Below are 20,492 nucleotides of genomic sequence, written 5' to 3'. Positions count from 1 at the left end.
CTTTTTGTTTGCAGAAGATTGTGCACTCAAAGCAGTCTCTGAAGGTGAGATGCAAAATTATGGATCAACTCTACAGCTTGTGCAAATTTCAGCCTAACAATTAATACCAAGAAAACAGCACTCCACCAGCCAGCAACATATAAATCCATTGGTTACAGCAAATAGAGAAACAGTGAATGCTGAGAAGCAGTTCACTTATTTTGGCAGTGTACTTTCCAGGAATGTACACACATCTGAGTTTGAGAGGCTTCAAAGTAAAGGATGGGAGAGAAGAGGTATTAGACTACCTATCAAACTGAATGACTATAAAATTGTTTTGCTAACTTCATTGATGTATGCTTATGAAACTTGGACAGTCTACCTGTACCATGACAGGAAACCATGACACTTCCATTTGAATTGTGTAGGAAGATTCTGAAGATTATCTGACATGATAAAATACTGAGGTCTTTTCAAGAGCTAAACTGCAAAGAATTCAAACACTACTGCGGCTCTGATGGGTTGGCTAAGCAGTTTATTTCTAAACCCAAATTTGCTTAAAAATTTATTTAAAAAAGAGGGTCGTGGAGATCAGAAGATGACACTCACTTTGGAATTGATTGTGAGATTCAGGTGACACTGGCACAGTGCCATCCAGCACAGTATGCCCTCATCAAAGAAGGTACAGGAAAGCAGAATTGTAGTAGCTCAAAAGAGACATGAGATGCGTAAATTTAGAGATATATCTACTTCAAATGCTCGTGTGGACTACTTGTGCCCTAACTGTGGGAGAGCCTTCCAAGCTTGTCTGATCGGCCACACATTTCAATACACTATACCTTGACCTCTTCAAAAACAAAGATCAATAATCAATTCTTAAAATTCTTCAAGGAAAATCTCCTACCTGAAGTCTTTGTTCGTCCTCTCCCCCTGCCATTCCTCTAGTTACAAGTGGTATCTAGTGGTATCACAAATTATACCATATTTACTCATCTGTATACATGTTCTAGGCCCTCATAGAATGTCAATTTCTTCAGGGCAGACTATTTATTATTATCATGTATCGGGGTAGAGGTTTATCCAAGTTGACAAGTCACCCAGTTAAGGGTCAGTCAACTAACACTGATGAAGCATTCACTCTATGCAAGGCACTGAAAGGAGTCCTGAGCATACAAAGCATAGCAAAAAACAGTTCCCGGCTTCAAGGGGCTCACAATCAATTAAACTTCAAAGTCCATACAATATGGATACAATATAAATGGCAGATAATTTCAGAGGAAAGAAGTATTAAGGGAAAACCTGTTCCAAAATGTAGAATGTGAGCTGAGACCTTTAGAAATCCCAGGAAACCTAGAGGTAGAGACTAAGGAAGAAGAGTAATTCAGGCATGAGAGTCATTCAGTGAACATGCCAGGTCAGAAAAAAAGAGATTCAAGGAAAAGAAGTGCAAAAAAAAAAAAATTCTGTTATGATTAATAAATGCTTGTTAAGTGAATACTATGAAGGAGTTGGGACAAGAAGTTATTCATCCAAAGTCACAAATGATGTAGATGGGTTTTTTTTTTTTGCTCTTAGACTGGCTTCCATGTCATTCATTATAAATAGGAGGGACAAAAAGTAAAAAAAGAAGAGAAGTTCCAGGACAGAAAGGAAAGGAGCCAAAACAAGGAACCAGGTTCTATCTACATCATAAGAGGTATATATGTATATATGTATATATGTATATATGTATATATGTATATATGTATATATGTATATATGTATATATGTATATATATAATGTAGAGATGGTCCATTTCAAGTAGGAGTAGTACTATATCAACTATGGTCCCACTAAACACTAAGATTTTATGATTCTAGAATCATGATGACATCAATGAAATCAATTAGTCATTAATAAAAAATATTTACATTATGCCAGGCACATAATCAACTCACTACACCTGTTTCTTCACCTATTAAATGATGGGTTGCAATTTGTACACCAACTCACAGAACATTGGAGATATCTCCTCACTTTATCAACTGGGTAACTGAGGCCCAGTGAATAGGAATGGCTTGCCCAATGTCATATATATATATATATATATATATATATATATATATATATATATGACATAAAGCTGCAAAATTGGGACTCAAATCAGGGTTTTAGTACTCCAATTTCTACTTAATCTTTCCATTATACCTTAGAACATCATAGAATAATATGTATAGCCTTTGAAGGTCAGCAAAGTGATTTTTTTGATATCCCCCCAAGTAAAGTCACATAGATACTCTAATTACCCTCATTCTACTGAAGAGGAAAGGGACATAGAAAGGACAGTGATTTGTCCAAAGTCACATATTCAGTATCTGAGGAGTTGTTCAAACCCAGGGCTTTCAGATTCCAAATGACTGCTCTAACTACCACATTAATAAAATTAAGGGGCTTGGTGGCGAGGGGATGGCACAAGGGAGGTGGGACATAGTAAGCTTAAAAAAGAAAAAGCTTATGTTTCTTAAGGTTGAAAATTTGTCTTTTTGCTTTTTTTTCATTTCTCAAGCAGCTTCTATTGCTCACAGCACAGTATTCAACAAAGTCAATGTTATTAACTGACTGCCCTCATAATAGCTATCAAGTTAAACTTATCATAGCTATGCATTTGTTGAGTATCAAAATTAGTGCCAACTGCAAAAACACTGGACAGACTATTTTCCTCAAGGACTAAAATGAATGTATCAATTCATTAAAATCCATTCGTTGTAGTATCTATTAAAAAAAAGAAAATTACACCTTTCATATGTAGAATTACAGTCGCTTGAAAATTCTTTTAACTTGAGGATGGATTTTTTTTTAATTTTTCCAAAAAAAATTTTTATTCTACAACACTGCTAGATACCATAAAACCATTACTTCTGAGAAAAAGGCAAACTTTGGATAAATACAAATATCTATACCAAGCACCTAAGTCATCTATTCCTTGTAGAATATCCTCAAAATGGGAGCTCCAAGAGAAAACTACTCTTATCAAGAGTATTAGAAATTATATCAATTTTTGAAATTGATATTTGACTTTTAGATAGGTTTAAAGGCTAAAGTAACATTAAATTCTGATTGAGAGATCTCATCCAAGCAAAAAATTACAAGCATTGTGTTACACTTTGAGCTGCTGAATAAAGAAAAGTCATTTAACCAAGTCCTTTTATTAGAAAAGTGTTGATGACACTTGAAATTCTTTTTCTAGGATACCATTTATTTTCATTTTACCTATTAATTATGTGTGCGTGACAAAGATTAAGGCTTTTACCTCTAAAGAAAACACTACAATAACATGGTAGAGAGAACATTGAATTTGAAATTGGAATCTAAGCTCTAGTTCTGACTTTGCTAATAATTTGCTAAATGGTCTTGAATACTCTGTCCAAACATATATAAAAGAAATACAGTACTGCATAATAGCAGGATGTTACCTATTTCTTTACAAAAAAATCACAAAGTAAAAGTTCTTAACTATCAGGATTATGGCAAATTTTCCATAAAGGGACAAGAGGGGGAGATAAAGATCTTTGATAATTCATCCTTGAAGCTTTGCACCAAAAACATACAACAAAAAAGATCACTATCACCAAACTCCTGCCTCTTGAGATTTTGAATCAAATGAGTTAATGTGTGCCTAGCACTAAAGAAAAAAATGCAAAAATCTATGCCTCTTCCCCCATGGGGCTTATAAATCAACTGGAGATAAAACTATAAACAGATGAAATAACCTACAGCATTAACTAACAGTAAATATGATTTTAACTTAAATAAGGCACCACCAATGTGGATTAGAATAATACTATAAATTCCATCCCTTGAAAGAGGGATGAAGTTGAACTAGGAGGGAATTCTAGGTCTAGAAAAAGGAAAGATAATGATGCAAGTTTCTACCTATAAAAGTAGAAAATAAAGTAGAAGGAAATAAAGGTGGACAGTATCAAGAATATAAACACTTTTAAAAGCCATAAGGAAGAGGAAACAATTCTCATATAAGAGAATAGGATGGGGGGGTATTATGTTTACTCTTAAACAAGAATATTTTAGTAATGTATTAAAAAACATTTGTATAAAAATAAGAATAAAAATTTCAAAAAAAGAAAAGAAAGTGACAGGCAAGACTCAAACTCAAAAAAAAAAAGAGAGAATAGGATCATATTGCTTACAGAAAAGCTTCTTTAGGGGCCGCTAGGTGGCATAGTGGATAAAGCACCGGCCTTGGAGTCAGGAATACCTGGGTTCAAATCCGGTCTCAGACCCTTAATAATTACCTAGCTGTATGGCCTTGGGCAAGCCACTTAACCCTGTTTGCTTGCAAAAGCCTTAAAAAAAAAAAGCTTCTTTATTCAAACACTTTAAATAAGCAATGTATTATATTACTTAGATCCTACTCTGCAGCATTAGACATGCACATATCATTCATTCAACAAACACTAAAACCCTACTAAGTTTAGTCCAGGGCACAACAAAGAGAGAACTAATAAGACAACGAAGATCCTTTACTCATTGAATTTCTATACAACCTACTAGGGGAGAAAATAAATAAAACAAAGCAACACATGTTGGAATATGAGAAATATAAAGAGACACTGTATATTAAAATGGAGAGAAAACTGACTACAGACATTTCACCCATTCTTGGCTAAATAAAGCACCCAGCAATTCTGCACCCAGACAGTTCTAAGACTAAAAATTGAAGATGATTGGTTTGGAATAGTAGATGGAGTTTCTATACAAGGACACTTTTACATTTATGAAATCCTCCAAACCAATCCAGATCAACAATACAGAATGCTGAGATCAGATGAGGGAGAGATCACTTCCATCAACTTTAAACTTAAAGAGATCATAATAAAGTAGAGGAACTCTGGGCCCAGAGAAATGTAATCTTTTTGAAACTTTTCTGTAATGTGGGGAACAGGTTTCCATTCCATGTTGACCCTAAGCCACTTTGGACTTTTTGGTCTGGCCCTCTTGGGCAGGAGCAAGCATTAACCTAATGAAAGGTGCTCAATGAGTGAGTGCTATTATGTCAAACATAGGCAGCTCCTTGGGGAGGGGGTCTGTAGCATGTGCACTGGAGAATGCCTAAAGCCCTCAGGGAAATGCTTTTGAGCAAGAGTCTACCCAGGCAAGGCCTCTTTTTTCCTGCTGACTCAGGTGGGCTGCTACTGCTAAGGCTTCTTCTCTCCTATCTTCCTTTCCTCTAAGCTGCATCCATCTGTTCTGGCTAATGCTGTTGGACCAATATGGCCCCACCCTCAGGCAGCTCGATTTATATTGCTCTTTTCTTTCCTCTTTCTCCTTTTTAAAAACTTTATTACTTGCATCCTTTGCCAGTTTGTAACTATTTTTGTAAAATGGCTACCCCACCCCACCCCCAGTCTCTCTCAACTGTCTCTTAGTTAACTTTATTACTTTCTTAGAGACTTACTAGCTCCTTTAAGAAATTCACTATCAAGCTGCTTCTCCAAAGAATTTAACCAGTAAACTTTTGGTAGTAACCTATAAATTGTTTGTGCAAACCGAATTAAAGTCTAAGGTTTTCCTGCCTCCTTGAGTCAGGGACTGATTAGTTCTTCACAAAATGAACCCATATAGATCCTTAAACCCCCTTTCCCCAAGACCAATTTTGTCCCTCTACAACAAGAAATCCTAAGACCTCTTATGTTTCAATAACCAAGTCGTGCTCCTTTATATTTAAAAAGAGAATTCTAGGGGGCAGTTAAGTGGTACAGTGGATAGAGTCCCAGCCCAGGAGTCAGGAAGACCTGAGTTCAAATTCGACCTCAGACACTTAATAATTACTTAGCAGTGTGACTTTGAGCAAGTCACTTAATCCCATTGCCTTGCAAAAAAATAAACAAAATATAAAAAGAGAATTCCAAGATGAAGAGTTAACATCTCTATGATTATATGGGAAAAACTGTTATAAAGTATTCTGTTATGCATGTGCTCAAAAATAGAAATGTTTCTAAATCAAATATCTAAGAAAACAAAATAGTCAAAATAGAATTACTGTGTTTAAATTTCAGGTCTTCTGTTTTATTTGGAGAACATCAAGAAGGTTCTTTCATTTTTTTTTATTTTATTTATTTAAGGTGTTGGGGTTAAGCAACTAGTCCAAGGTTACACAGCTAGGTAGTTATTAAATGTCTGAAGCTGGATTTGAAATCAGGTCCTCCTGACTCCAGGGCCAGTGCTCTATTCCCTGAGCCACCTAGTTCCCCAAGAAGGTTCTTTCTATTCTCAACTACACATTGTCTCTGAACGAGTTCAAATTTATACCAAATATCTATCACTATGAGTATTTAAATTTTTATCCAGCTCATACTTCCCAAAGGAAAAAAAAATGAAATGTCCTACAAATTAAAACAGATTAAGTAAGGTCAGATATTTAAAAGAAGCAAGATTTTCTAAAAGGATCAGAGTTTATGTTCTATTAATAAAATGTTTCTGCCTCAAGATAAATGAATTAACAAAATTCCAGGTCTCCAAGAGTCAAACACTTAATTATTTGTGTGATAATACACAAATCATTTTTAACCTCTCCAAAGCTCAGTTATCTCATCTATAAAAAGGGATAATACTCCTAATTCCTTAAAAAGAAAAGTAGTTGAGAAGATAAAAATGGAACAATCTATGTACAGTGACAAACATAGCACTATATATAAATGTCAGGCTTCCTCACTGTCATTATTTCATGAGACCCTAAGAACATCTGTGGTACCCAGGTAAGCTGAACTAGGTCTATACTAGACATGGCAGGGAAGAAGGATCATCATCAAAATTTTTCATAGTCAATCTAACCCAATGTGACCTAAGAATACTAAGAAATACTTTTCTATCACAAACTAAAAACCCTGATCCTAACAGACAGAAAAAGAAAAACAAATCATAAATAATGTGGTATCTATTATTAAAAGGCAAACAGATGTTCACTCAAAATGTAACATTGTTTGTAAAATCTTTTAGAAACTGTAGAATCAACATAGAATGATGTCATTTACTTACAATGTTTTAGTATGAACCATAAAGCATAACAATGAAAGGCATTCAAGCACAGCAAAACTTGTTAATGGATTCTGATAAGAGCAGAAAGCCATCCACTGTATTCCTTATTACTGCTTCAACATATTTCACAGTTAATACTGAAGAGAACTAGTTGGATACAATAATACTACTCGAATTCAGTCTATTATTTATTTATATATATATATATATATATATTCTTCAGAAACTCCTTTTATGTAAAATAAATGACCATTACACATGAGAATTGTAGGTCTACTTGTAATAGAACCTACCCTTTTTCAACAGTAAATGAATTTTCCAAGTTCTTTTGCCCCACATCTCCAATCATTAATGTTATATATGTAATGACTGCTTTCCCCCTCCCCCACCCCCACCCCCTCCCCCACCCCCACATCAGAGGAGGAGGAAAGAGGATTAATAAACAGACTGACAAGATGACATTACTGAACAAAGAGTTATGTCCTATGAGGTGTTTTTTCCAACAGTGATGACAAACTTACACTGATCCAATCACAAACTCTGATTCGGTCAGTTTCCTATGTAACATAGGTTTGAAGGAAAAGGTTAGAAAGGATCAATAGCCTGCTCTAAGATCAAGTAACACAGCAAAGCTAAGTGGCACATATAGAGCTCATTACTATATATAAACAAATTCAGCAGTTGTAATCTAAGCAAGAAAAAATTATTATCCAATAGATAAAATTATGTAATGTAAAACTATTCTGATAATATTGAATTCTTGTTTCATTAATAATAATGTATATGATAGACTGGTAATTTTGCCAATGAGACAATTTGCCAACTGAGAGCTGTCAATTAAAGATAGAAATTGAGGATTACTGAAAAATGAAGGAATTTACATGAACCCCTGGGATTTTAAAACTGCTCAGGATTTATTTATATGAGCATGGGAGACAGAGAGACATAGACTGACCAAAACACACACACACACACACACACACACACACAAACACACGGCACATGGCATGGGGGCCCATAGTGAATGAGTTCAAATTTATACCTTGTAAACACATAGCCTAGGAAAGAAAAAAGAGAAAGCTATCCAAGAGTCAGAGAGAGGGTCCAGAAGGGACAGTACTTAAATGCACTTCTGTAGTGGGTAGGCACTGGGGGGTGGTCCAACATCTGAGCCAGGTATCCTCCAAAGTAAGCTATGTAATTTGTTCTTCCTGTCCCAAGTGTATGACCCCTAAGTTAAACTAGAAGCTGGGTGAAGGAGGAATGAGGAGGGAGGTACAAATTTGACATTTAACAGTGAGACAATTGGAGCAATTTTACAACTCAGGAGCAAACTGCCTTCCACAATTAACAAAATTTAACAGCATAAAAGATTACAATATTTTTTCTAATTATAAATTTTCCATATTCATAATTCTCTGCATCATTTATACTTTAATCATGAATTTTTATAACTGAATCACATCAGTTCTCAAAGGTATGACAGGTAACATCATATATTTTTAGAGACTAAAAACCTGATGCAAAAAAGGCAAGTCATTAATAACTGCATGCTGCTATCTAGTCAAACCTATGTTAGATAAGAGATGTTTAAATACAGTCACAAAAACAACTACTTTAAGTTCACATCCTTCAGACATCTTTCCCCAGTATCTCCTCCTTTTACTTTTGTATCACAGGAAGTGGCAGACCTTCTCTTTACAAAAAGCAAAACCTCTTCATGCTCAAGTGATCCCATTCCATCCACTTACAGATTGTACCCCTTCATCTTCACACTTATTCATAATCAATTTCTCCCTATTGGTTATTTCCCTGCTGCCTATAAACACAATTCTACCATATTTAAAAAATCTTCACTTGATCCATCCATGACTAATATTACTAAAAAATTTCTCCTTAAGAAAATCATCTTCAACAGAGTGTTCCAACTTCCTTTCCTCACACATGCCATAGTGTATGTAGCTTCCCACCTCATCATTCAACTGAAAATCCCTCTTCCCAAAATTACAAGGTTCTCAATGGCCAATCCCAATCCCTTCCGGTGTCTTTGTCAAGAAAATCGAAATGAGATCAATACAGCTAATATTCCTAGTACAAGCCTTTATCCCCTTCTCATCTACCCAAGCCTACTGCAATAGTCTTCTAGATGATCTACTAATGTCAGTGCATTCTCTATTCAGCTAAGTGCTTAATAGTAATAGCAAGAGCTGTTGCTAAGTCAATTTCAGTTGTGTTCAACTCTCCATGATCCCATTTGGGGGGTTTTTTGGGCCGAGATTCTGGAGTGACTGGCCACTTCCTTCTCCAGTTCATTTTACAGATGAGGAAACTGAGGCAAATAGAGAGGAGGTGACTTACCCAGGGTCACATAGCTACTAAGTATCTGAAGCCAGATTTGAGTTCAGGCTCTTTTCTGACTTCAGTCCCAGCACTCTGTGCACTAAGATGCTAGTTACCCCAACAGTAGTAAGTACTTAGCAAAAGCTTGCTGACTACCTTTGTATAATTCTACTTTTTAGCTCTTTTCAAGACCCTATATTTCCTCCATTAGAATATAAGCTCTTTGTGGGAAGGGGATTATCTTTTGCTGGATGATATCTGTATCTCCAGTGCTTAGCATATTTATCTGTAGAGTATATAGTTTATTTATTAACTCACTATTCCTATGCAATGCATTTGTCTAAAAACAACATTGTTAAAAATCTCTTCCCATTAACCACTGATCAATCTCTTTTGAACCTAATTTTCAAGGAAGTAACACAAAATAAACATAAAATAGATTTAATTAAAATATTGAGTTATACTATATGCTAAGAAAACTACTTTCTAGCTTATAATTCTTCAGTGCTGAAATAACAAGTAACAAATATGCTAAAGTGAAGAACAGGGGAGGCTAGGTGGCGCAGTGAACAGAGCACCAGCCTTGGAGTCAGGAGTACCTGGGTTCAAATCTGGTCTCAGGCATTTAATAATTACCTAGCCATGTGGCCCTGGACAAGCCACTTAACACCATTGACTTGAAAAATCTAAAAAAATAGTAATAAAATAAAGTGAAGAACATTGATAATGAGCTTCAGAATTACCATGTATTAATTGCCTACTATGTGAGACGAAAAAGGAAACAACACTCCAAGAACTTATATGCCACTAGAAAACTACAGTCAATTCTGTTGCAACTTAACATATGAAACATAAGCATTCCCAAAAAACACTGCCCTGGCAAAATTACACAATAAAAATCACAGAGCTTATGGGGGGAAAGTATGGCTAAATGGGGAAGCCAGGGGGCAGCGAGGTGGTGCAGTAGATAAAGCATCAGCCCTGAAGTCAGGAGTACGTGGGTTCAAATCTGGTCTCAGACACTTAATAATTACCTAGCTGTGTGGCCTTGGGTAAGCCACTTAACACCATTTGCCTTGCAAAAAAAAAAGGGGGAGGAAGCTAGGTGGCACAGTGGATAGGGCACTGACCCTGGAGTCAGAAGAACCTGAGTTCAAATTCAACCTCAGACACTTAATGCCTAGCTGTGTGATCTTAACTCCATTGCCTTGCCAAAAAAAAAAAATCCAAAAAATAAAAATAAAAATAATTACTGACTCTGTGAACTTGGACAAGTCACTTAGTCACATTGCCTTGCAAAAAAATCCAAACAGATAATAACTAATAATTAGCTAGCTGGGCAAGTCACTTAACTCCACTGCCTTAAATTAAAAAAAAAAAAGTATGGTTAAGAGCACAGTACTACAAAATTTCCTCAATGACATACTCTCAAAAACAAAGGAACCTAATAAAAGCAGTACAATTTTATTCATGTTAAATGATTAAGAAATTCATAAATACCACAATAAATAGTGATCATTTCCAAAGTCGCTGACTTCTTTGAGGCCTACACCCTGGGCTTCACAAAACAAGTTAAGCAGGCCCACAGAGGCTCCAGGTAGAAGGAGGTATGGAGGGTGCTGACTTGCCCCTCCTCTCTGTAGTTTCTGCTGCCCTAGAAAATAAGCAATAAATATGACAATTTGCCTTGGAAAAGACAGTAAGTTTGCTGGAAATGGACAACTGAAGAGCTGGAGCTCAAGGAAAAAAATCATGCAGAAGCAAACTTGTAATTCATATATATTCTATAAAATAAGATCAATTACATTGGAACAAATTCACACTTTCAAAACTCATGCTACAGCACAAGTATACAATTAAAAGTACACATGGGGGCAGCTAAGTGGCACAGTGAATAGAACACCGGCCCTGGAGTCAGAAGGACCAGTCTCAGACACTTAATAATTGCCTGTGTGTCCTTGGGCAAGTCACTTAACCCTATTGCCTTAAATAAAAAGTACACACAGAATACCTATAAAGAGAATAATAAAGGAATTTAAATACAAAGTAGATTCGGAGACAAGTTTGGAAAGACCAAGAAAGGCTCCAGATAGAAGGTGGTGACCAGGCTCCAACTGAGTTCTATGAGGTGGAGAGGAAGACAGAGAATATTCCAGGACAAGTGCCAAGTTCCAGAAGAGATAGAGCATCACGAGTGGTGAACAACACAAAAGCCTGAAGGCTTGGGGTCAGGATGTGAAAATCATAGTTAAAAACAAAGAATAATTAATGTAAATATAGTTTTATTGTTTCCTCAAAAATGATTTTATTTCTTAACTTGTCACCTCTTTAGGGGAGATAAAGAATTTAAAATGAAAATGAAGAAATGTGTATTTCCTTGTTCAAAATAAAATCTAGTGAAAACTCCATGCATTTTTGATAAATCATGTTTTAAAAATTCAGAAACTGGAGCAGCTAGGTGGTACAATGGGTAGAGCACCGGCCTTGGAGTTAGGAGGACCTGAGTTCAAATATGGCCTCAGATACTTAATAATTACCTAGCTGTGTGACCTTGGGTAATTCACTTAACTCCACTGCCTTGCAAAAAACAAAAAAAGTCAGAAACTGTACCATTTGGCTATCTGATGAGAAATCACCAGATTTCATTTAGTATGATATTTTTACTGTTTTTTACTGCTGTTGTTTTTAATACAAGACCATAAAAACATTTCTTTAAACAGAAGCAACTTTTTCTACATGTAGTTTATGAAATAATTCTAAATCTTCAGTCTCTTGAACTTTGAACTTATAACATCAAAAAATACTTGTCTTTGAAATATGATATTTAATAGAATCATAATACAAAAGTATTATCAAGCTACTCCAGTTTCTTGGGTTTTTTGTTTTGTTTTGTTTCTTGTACTCAAATTGCTCTTGAAAAGAAAATACAAAAAAAAAAAAAAAAAGAACATAATACTAAGAATACTTGTTTTTGTCTTTTTTATCCCCAGGGTAGCTTAGCACAATATTCTGCACCTGTAGTAAGGACTTAACTATTAGTTCAACTGAATTGCTGGTAGATTTGTTTCTTCCACACACACTTCTTTTTTTCTGCACTCTGGTTTTCTTCCTACACCTAAAGAACCTAATAAAGGTAGTCCCAATTACACAGGATCAAAATGCCTGTCCTCAGTATGTGCTATCTTCCCAAATAATCTTCCTAATCACATTCCTCTCCCATTATAAAAATTACCTATTACATTAAATATAAACATTGCAAAGTCCTCTATGACACTGGTTCTACTTTTGTAACCAACCTGACTTTCCACCTCCTAAATTAGTCTTCTAAGGATCTGTTTGGCAAAAAATAAAAATAAAAAAATAAGAGCATAGGCTTCTAAGTAACGCCTATCACACACTCACTGCTGTCATTCTACCTTTGTTCATGATGTTCCCCAGGGTTGGAATATTCTCAAATCCCTCTTCAATACTTTCTCATATATCCAAGTCCTACTCATACTTCAAGGCCTATCTCCTCAAGACTCCCCAATGAACTATTCCACTGCTGTAGTCTTCGTTGATGTCCTCCAATTTCTAAAACTGAGCACTTAATTAGATATTTGGTCTTATATGTTCTCCATAATCCAACTGAAATGCCTCACTGATTGTGGTTACCCTGAAGACAAAAGAAAGCACAAGTTTTTAACAGTTCTAAGCTAAAATAACCCTAAAACTTAAAAAAAAAAATTTGCTGCCACATTTAGAAACTGCAGGAAAAAAGCAAAGTTTCAGTCAATACACATTTATTAGGCACTCATATTACATGTCAAGCCTGAAATGTGAAAACAGTCTCAGCTTTACATAGTTAAACAAATAGAAAGCTGTCTTCATGAAGCCTAAGTCCCAAATCTGGTAAACTAGTTCAATCATCCATGAATAAATACTGTAAAATAAAAGAAAATGAACCAATAATTGATGAGATATAGCAGCTAATAGATTCTGAGGAGAACATGAGAAACTATTACTGAGTAGTTAAAAAAAGAAGTGAGAGTGATGAACTCAGAATTTATGTTCTCCACAGCCAAAATGATGAAGAGAATAGAAAGATTTGCATCTTCAATGGCAAGTCTCAACTTTTAAAAAAGAGAGAACAATAGATTAGGAATGTAAATATCCATAAGTGAAAATTAACCTAGAAGAGAAGCAAAAAACAATCATTTTAAAAGAATACATGGCTCCTGAAGAACAACCTTCTTCTTGCTTGAATTTGAGTCCCCAGAGTGTAGCATGGGGTCTGAGACATAGAAAAGTTTAATAAGCTTAATTATTCAATTATTTATTCAGATATTTCTGAATAATTATCACCTGAAAATAAAGATGGCTTCTACAATCTTCAAAGAAAGTAGAACACAAAAATGTAATTGTGCCTATCCTGTGTCACCTATTCTCAAACTAAATGGGTGTCAAAACGCTGTAGCAGGGTGCAATAGATACTTTCCCACAGATCTTTTTCACCAAGTCTGAAAAGATTTAAGGAAGCAGTGAAGACTTGCAAGGGGAAGTTCTTCAAAGAAATAGGGGTCTATTTTAATATTGGGGCTTAACAGGAATCATTAGACTGAGACAAGATTGAATTCTACCTTGATAGCTACATCAAAGGCATAAATTTCTAGGAATCATAAATCACTACAGTAAGCATATCAACAGCATGTGGTTTTCTGCAAAGTACTTTGCAAATTGAACATTTCCATCCTCAGCAGTCCTTTGATATGCTCTAAAGATACCTTGATATCAAAAGGCAGGCTTACATCAGCCAGTTGGCAATCAGAAACCTATAAAACAGTAAAACTTGAGGGCAAAATTGAAGTAAAATGGACTTTGGGGTTCCAGAGAATATGTTATATAATCCTCTTCCCTTTTCTAGGAAAGTGAGAGGAGCAAGATCACTTCCTCTACTGCATCTGATTTTTAAATATCCAACTCAAAACTCAAAGTATAATAATTTATGATAGGAAGTATAGAAAGAGCTCCACATAATTCCACCTCTTCCTTCAATTTGCATTCTTCAATAAGAAATACAATCTCAAATGAATTACTTTATCCCAAATGGTTTTTACGAGAATCAAAAAAAAAGTCTCATAGTTTTCCTCTCAGAAAGATGATGAGAGTATAATGAAATAATCCATAAAAGAGTATATGAGTTTAAGGGCCACACACAAGTCACCTTCAACTCTACAGAAATTCTAATAAATAGCCCTGGGCTGTAGGACAGGTGAGAAAACTCTCAATTCATGAAGAAAATTTTTATTTCATTCTCAGCACCAAAAAATGACAGAGATGGTGCAGAGGTTCAGATTTCTGAGACTGAGACCCCCCAAAATAAGGAACTACTACTTAAAGGCAAATGCTTTACCTTATAGAATTGTGGAGCTTAGAAGCATCCTTCACGCACAGAAAAGGAAATCAAAGAGTTAAGAAACTTGTTCAAATTCAAGTAGAAATCAACAGCCTGGTAAGAATGCAAACCAAGATGCTCTGACCCAACCAGTCCTCTTTCCACCTGGCACCTTGCTTCTCAATCACTGTTTTCTTTTGAGCAGACTCTTTGGACCTAGTAATAAAATTCTTGAAGACAAGGCTAGCTAGGTACAAAGAGAGCTACTGTGTAACTAAAAGTAAGAACCTGAAATAAAAACATTTAGAAACATATTTACATTAAGTGTTGACTCATTGAGAACCTCAAAACAATCCCTTTTACCTCATTTTTCAAACCCCAGACTTTGATCATTCCCACCTTTACTTCCAAATATTTGTGACTGAACAAAGCTTGAAAAAAAAATACAAAACCAAACTGATTGAAAGTCTTTTGTCTGTTTATTTGTTTCAAATAGTGTCTGACTCCATGTTTTACTGCTGGCTGATTTGCTTTAGTTTTTGTTTGAATGAAATCTGGCTTCATATAGGAAAAAAACCCCATACTGATTAGGTCCACTAACAAATTTATGTTACATCAACTGAAATCTCACTGCTGCAAGATAATCCAAATACACCTAATTAAATCACTGTCTCACCATACTTCCAAACCTTTTCATCCATCTTCAGACCTCCTAACTTCCATGTAGTTACAGCAAAAGTTCCACCTTTTACTAGATATCTTCCCAATTCCTTAATTTTAGTTCATTCCTTCCGCAGACTATTTCTAAAATAGACTTGAATAAAAATTATACACAGAATTATTGCATGTTATCTCCCCCCCACTAAACTGTGAGTTCCTTGACAGCAGGGAATATCTTTAACCTTTCTTTGCATCTTCATCCTTTAGTCCAATGCCTAGCACATAAAAGGAATGTAATAAATGTTTACTTACTAATTGATATTAAATATGATTACTACTTCACAGGCTGAGCTAAAAAAGCTGACAAATTAAATATGCACCTTTGCCCTGAAAAAAAAAAGAATGCATTTGGGGTTTTTTTTAAGGTTTTTTTTTTGAAAGCCAAATGGGGTTAAATGACCACACAGCTAGGTAATTATTAAGTGTCTGAGACAGTATTTGAACCCGGGGTACTCCTGACTTCAAGGCCGGTGCTTTATCCACTACGCCACCTAGCCGCCCCAAAAGAATGCATTTGAAAGTGAATTTCCATCTTTAAACTAAGGTAATAAAGAATAACCCAAAAGGAACATGCACTCAGGGAGGCATTCTGTTAGGAGACCAAATTCCTTAATTACCTAAATAATTGGTATGTTAGCTTCCCCACATGAACTTGCCTAGGCAAAGAAAAAAGATCAACTTAAAAAAGATCAACCTCAGATCTATTATCTATAATGAATATGATTTCAGTGAAATATAGTTTTCTTAGATGTCAGAGCAAATAGCAGAAACCTATATTAACACCTCCCTTCAAACCAAGATTCAATCTCTAGCACCCAATAAAAATCAAAACACCAACACCTAGGGAAAAATACCAGTGACACTGAAGTGAGTGCTATAATTAATTATTCCCATTGTGTTATGAATTTATTAAGATCCTTGAGATCAGAATCTACTGGATTCAGCAGACCTTAAAACGAATGTGTTTAAGAAATTGCTTTCTAGTCTTCTAACTGAAGTTTAACTCAAATTTCTTAATTTAGGTTCACTCCATAAATCCTAGCATAATTTTGCATTTAGCTAATCAAATGATAGACTGTTAGTTTAAATGCCCTCAGTTAGAAGAGTCATACCCTCTTAATATGAGTAGCAATTTAGAAGAATTTTGACATTCATTCAATTGACAAAAAATAGGACCAAATGATATTTAATATTGCCAAAGTTGGAAGGAAACTAAGACTATTAGGGTAAAATTTTTGAATAGCAATTTAGCAATGTATAATGATCTCTTAACTAGGATCACAGCTTCAGGGGGATATTAAAAGGAAGTATGCAAAAGTTTTGTGATATATAGATAAGATTTTTCTACTTTTTTCCCTTTTCTAAAGTAATTTACTTTCATTTTTCAAATACCAAGTATTATTTTAATTAATGTGTATCCCCCTCCATAAAGGAAATAAATAAAACAGAAAAACAAATCCCAAATACATAGCTACAAAACCAAACCAAAAAAAAAAAATTCCCACACTAGTCATGTCCATTTTCTCTTTTTTTTAAATTTTCATAAAGGTTTTATTTATTTTATTTATTTTGAGTGCACTTAATTTTAAGTGCATTTAATCTTGTTTCTCTCCCCCCACCCCACCGCCACAGAAGGCAGTTTGTTAGTCTTTATATCATTCCCATAGTATGTATTGATCTAAGTTGAATGTGATGAGAGAGAAATCATATCCTTAAGGAAGAAACATATAGTATGAGATATAGCAGAATTACATAGTAAGTTAACTTTTTTTTTTTAACTAAAGGTAAAAGTATTTAGTCTGTGTTCAAACTCCATAATTCTTTCTTAGTATACAGATGGCATTCACCCTCACAGATATCCCAAAATTGTGCCTGATTGTTGCCCTGTTGATATGAACAAGTCCATTAAGGTTGATCATCACTCCCATGTTGCTGTTAGGGTGTACAGTGTTCTTCTGGTTCTGCTCATCTCACTCAGCATCAGTTCATGCAAATCCTTCCAGGCTTCCCTGAATTCCCTTCCCTCCTAGTTTCTAAAAGAACAATAGTGTTCCATCACATACATATATACCACAGTTTGTTAAGCCATTCCCCAGTTGATGGACATTTCCTTCAGTTTCCATTTGTTTGCCAACACAAACAGAGCTGCTATGAACATTTTTGTACAAGTGATGGTTTTAACCCCTTTTCATCATCTCTTCAGGTTATAGACCCAGTAGTGGTATTGTTGGATCAAAGGGTATGTACATTTTTGTTGCTTTTTGGCATAACTCCAAATTGCTCTCCAGAAAGGCTGGTTGAGTTCACAGCTCCACCAACAATGTATTAGTGTCCCAGATTTCCTACATCCCTTCCAACATTGATCATTGCCCTTTCTGATCATATTGGCCAGTCTGAGAGGTGTGAGATGGTACCTCAGACATGTTTTAATTTGCATTTCTCTAATAATTAGAGCAATTTTTCATATAGTCATGTCCATTTTCTTACATTAGTCATTTTTTTCATCACCTCATCATAGATAAGTGGTATATTTTATCTTGACTCTTTTGAATTCAGAGTTTATCATTGTTAAAACATCTTTCAGAGTTGCTCAACAATGTTATATAAAAATGGTTCCAGTTCTGTTCACTGAACTGTGCATCAATTCATAAAGGTCTTCCCAGTTTTCTCTGAAATTATCCATTTCATCATTCCATACTGCATAGTAAAATTCCCATTTTAAACATATGCCACAATTTTAGTCATTCCTCAACTGGAAAACACAATTTTATTTCAAATTTTTGACTACAAAGAAAAGACTTGTTATATAATTTTTGTACATAGAGATTCTTTACCTCTTTCTTTGTTTTCTTTGCCAAATAGTGGTATAATTAGGTAATATATTTGGATAACATTCTGGGCATGGTTCCAAACTGCTTTCTAGAACAGTTAGACCAATTTCATATATCTACCAATATGTGAACTTATATGTTTTTCCTCTTTTCTCATCTTTGCCAGGCTGATATACAATAAATCCTTGAAGATGTTTTAATTTGCATTTTGCGAATTAATGATTTAGAACATTATGTAATTGCCAATAGTTGGATTTCTTCCTTTGAAAACTATTTCTTCATATACTTTGACCATTTTTTTCATTGTACTTTGTTGATAGTTTACTCCTTTAAAAAAAAATAAGTCTTTGGGACAGCTAGGTGACACAGTGGATAGAGCACCAGCCCTAGAGTCAGGAGTACCTGAGTTCAAATCCAGCCTCAGATACTTAATAATAATTACCTATTTGTGTGACCTTGGGCAAGTCAGTTAACCCACTGCCTTGCAAAAAACCTAAAAAAAAAAAGCCTTCTCTGCTCTCAAGGAACCTACATTCTAACAAATAGAAACAATAATATAAGGAAGTACCAAGAGGTAGCACTTGAGCTTGAAAAGGGTTAGGAAGGAAGGGTAAGAGAGATGGAGAAGAAGGACATCTGCAGAATAATCAGGGCCAAGTCAGGCGACTTGAACGTCAACAGAGAAGAACATCAACTGGGCAAGTCTGAGTGGAGTGCACTGTTCATGAGAAATAATGTGAATTCAGACTGGGAAGATGGGTTTGAAACAACTCATTACGGGTTTTCTACACAAAATGAGTTTATATTTTGTGAAGCCACAGGTAGCTATTAAAGATTCTTATCTGGGGGCAGGTAGGTGGCGCAGTCAATAGAGCACCGGCTTTGGAGTCAGGAGTACCTGGGTACAAATCCAACCTCAGACACTTAATAACTACCTAGCCCTGTGGCCTTGGGCAAGCCACTTAAACCCATTGCCTTGAAAAAAAAATCTAAAAAAAAAAGATTCTTAGCTGGGGAGCAAGTGAGGGAAATATGGGAACATCTCTATGCTGTCGGCAGGAGCAGCATGGCAGCATGGATTAAAGGCCAGTAGCCACGGGTCCAGATCCTGGGTTGACAATTAGTAGCTAGGTGATCCAGGGTCAAGTGACTTCACTTGCACTCTGCTTCAATTTTCCCATCTGTAAAATGGGACAACAGCACCTATGTAACAGCACTGCTGTGAGGATAAAGATATTGATGTAATGAATACTATTGCACTATGAAAAAACAATAAAAAGATAAAATGTGATCGCATTATCTCTAGATTTGGAGGACCTGTGGGATCCAATCCCAGCCTCTGAGGCTCCTTCCAGTGCAGATTTATGATCCTATGAAAATAGTCACACTAAGTATGAATTTATTACCAATAAAAAGCTAAGCTAGAATTAAAAGGTTATACTTATGAATAACAATTGTTTTTATAAAAATAAAAAAACTTGGACAAAAGAGTTAAGGGGACACATCAAATAAATATTTTTGCAAAGTTTGCATTACATTTTTGTCTTTTTTTTAAAATCAAGAAATTCCAGTTAACATTTTATTTCATGTTCTGCTTTTTTTGTATTTCTTAAGCATTATTTATAAAATGGAGAGGTAGGAGGAGAAAATGTCCAACAGTAAAAATATCCAGTTATTTTTCAGTTCTAAATATCCTCTGGGTAGATCTATGTGTTTTATATATTTTATAATGCTTTCAATATATTATCTCAGTTAATGGTAATAGCACACTGAAAAGTTAAGGTCTCACAGCAGGTATGTGTTATATCTGGGACCAGAATTCTGAGCTCCTAATCCTTTTAGCTAGACCACAGTGTTTTTAAGGAAGAATAATGAGGTACCATATGCAAAAATCTTATTTACAATGAGTATGGGATACAACATGACTAATATGGAAATGTTTTACACAACTACACACATATTTTAAAATGAATGCTAAAATGTTTTCCTACATGTAAATGGAAAAAGTAAAATATTATAATAATATATAGGAAAACACTATAATAAATACTTTTAGTGATTAAAAAAAAAGCTTGAATAATCTAGCAAGTCCTATGCAGTTGACTAGTTTAAAAGACCTATAGTTATTCCCTTCAGAAAAAAACAACATCAAATTTTCTGGTACAACATTGTTTCAAGAGTTATCAAGTTTTCAGGGTGGCTAGGTCAGTGGATA

At 35.1% G+C, this 20,492-nt stretch overlaps 1 protein-coding gene across 7 annotated transcripts in view; it reads right to left on the bottom strand.

Annotated features, from left to right (window-relative positions):
* RERE (arginine-glutamic acid dipeptide repeats) overlaps positions 1–20,492 on the bottom strand; it is a 570,111-nt gene that overhangs the window by 528,926 nt on the left and 20,693 nt on the right. The window contains exon 2 of one of the 7 annotated variants that reach the window (XM_074218543.1): positions 10,853–11,006. The exons of the other annotated variants lie outside the window; for them this stretch is intronic. The gene's annotated coding sequence lies outside the window, so the exon portion shown is untranslated. The remainder of the gene's footprint in view (positions 1–10,852; positions 11,007–20,492) is intronic. 7 annotated transcript variants of the gene reach the window in all.

Source organism: Macrotis lagotis, chromosome 1 (assembly GCF_037893015.1).
Source record: "Macrotis lagotis isolate mMagLag1 chromosome 1, bilby.v1.9.chrom.fasta, whole genome shotgun sequence".
In the NCBI taxonomy this organism is placed as follows: domain Eukaryota; kingdom Metazoa; phylum Chordata; class Mammalia; order Peramelemorphia; family Peramelidae; genus Macrotis; species Macrotis lagotis.
Note: the sequence above shows the minus strand (reverse complement) of the source record. Positions and strands in the feature narration are given on the sequence as shown.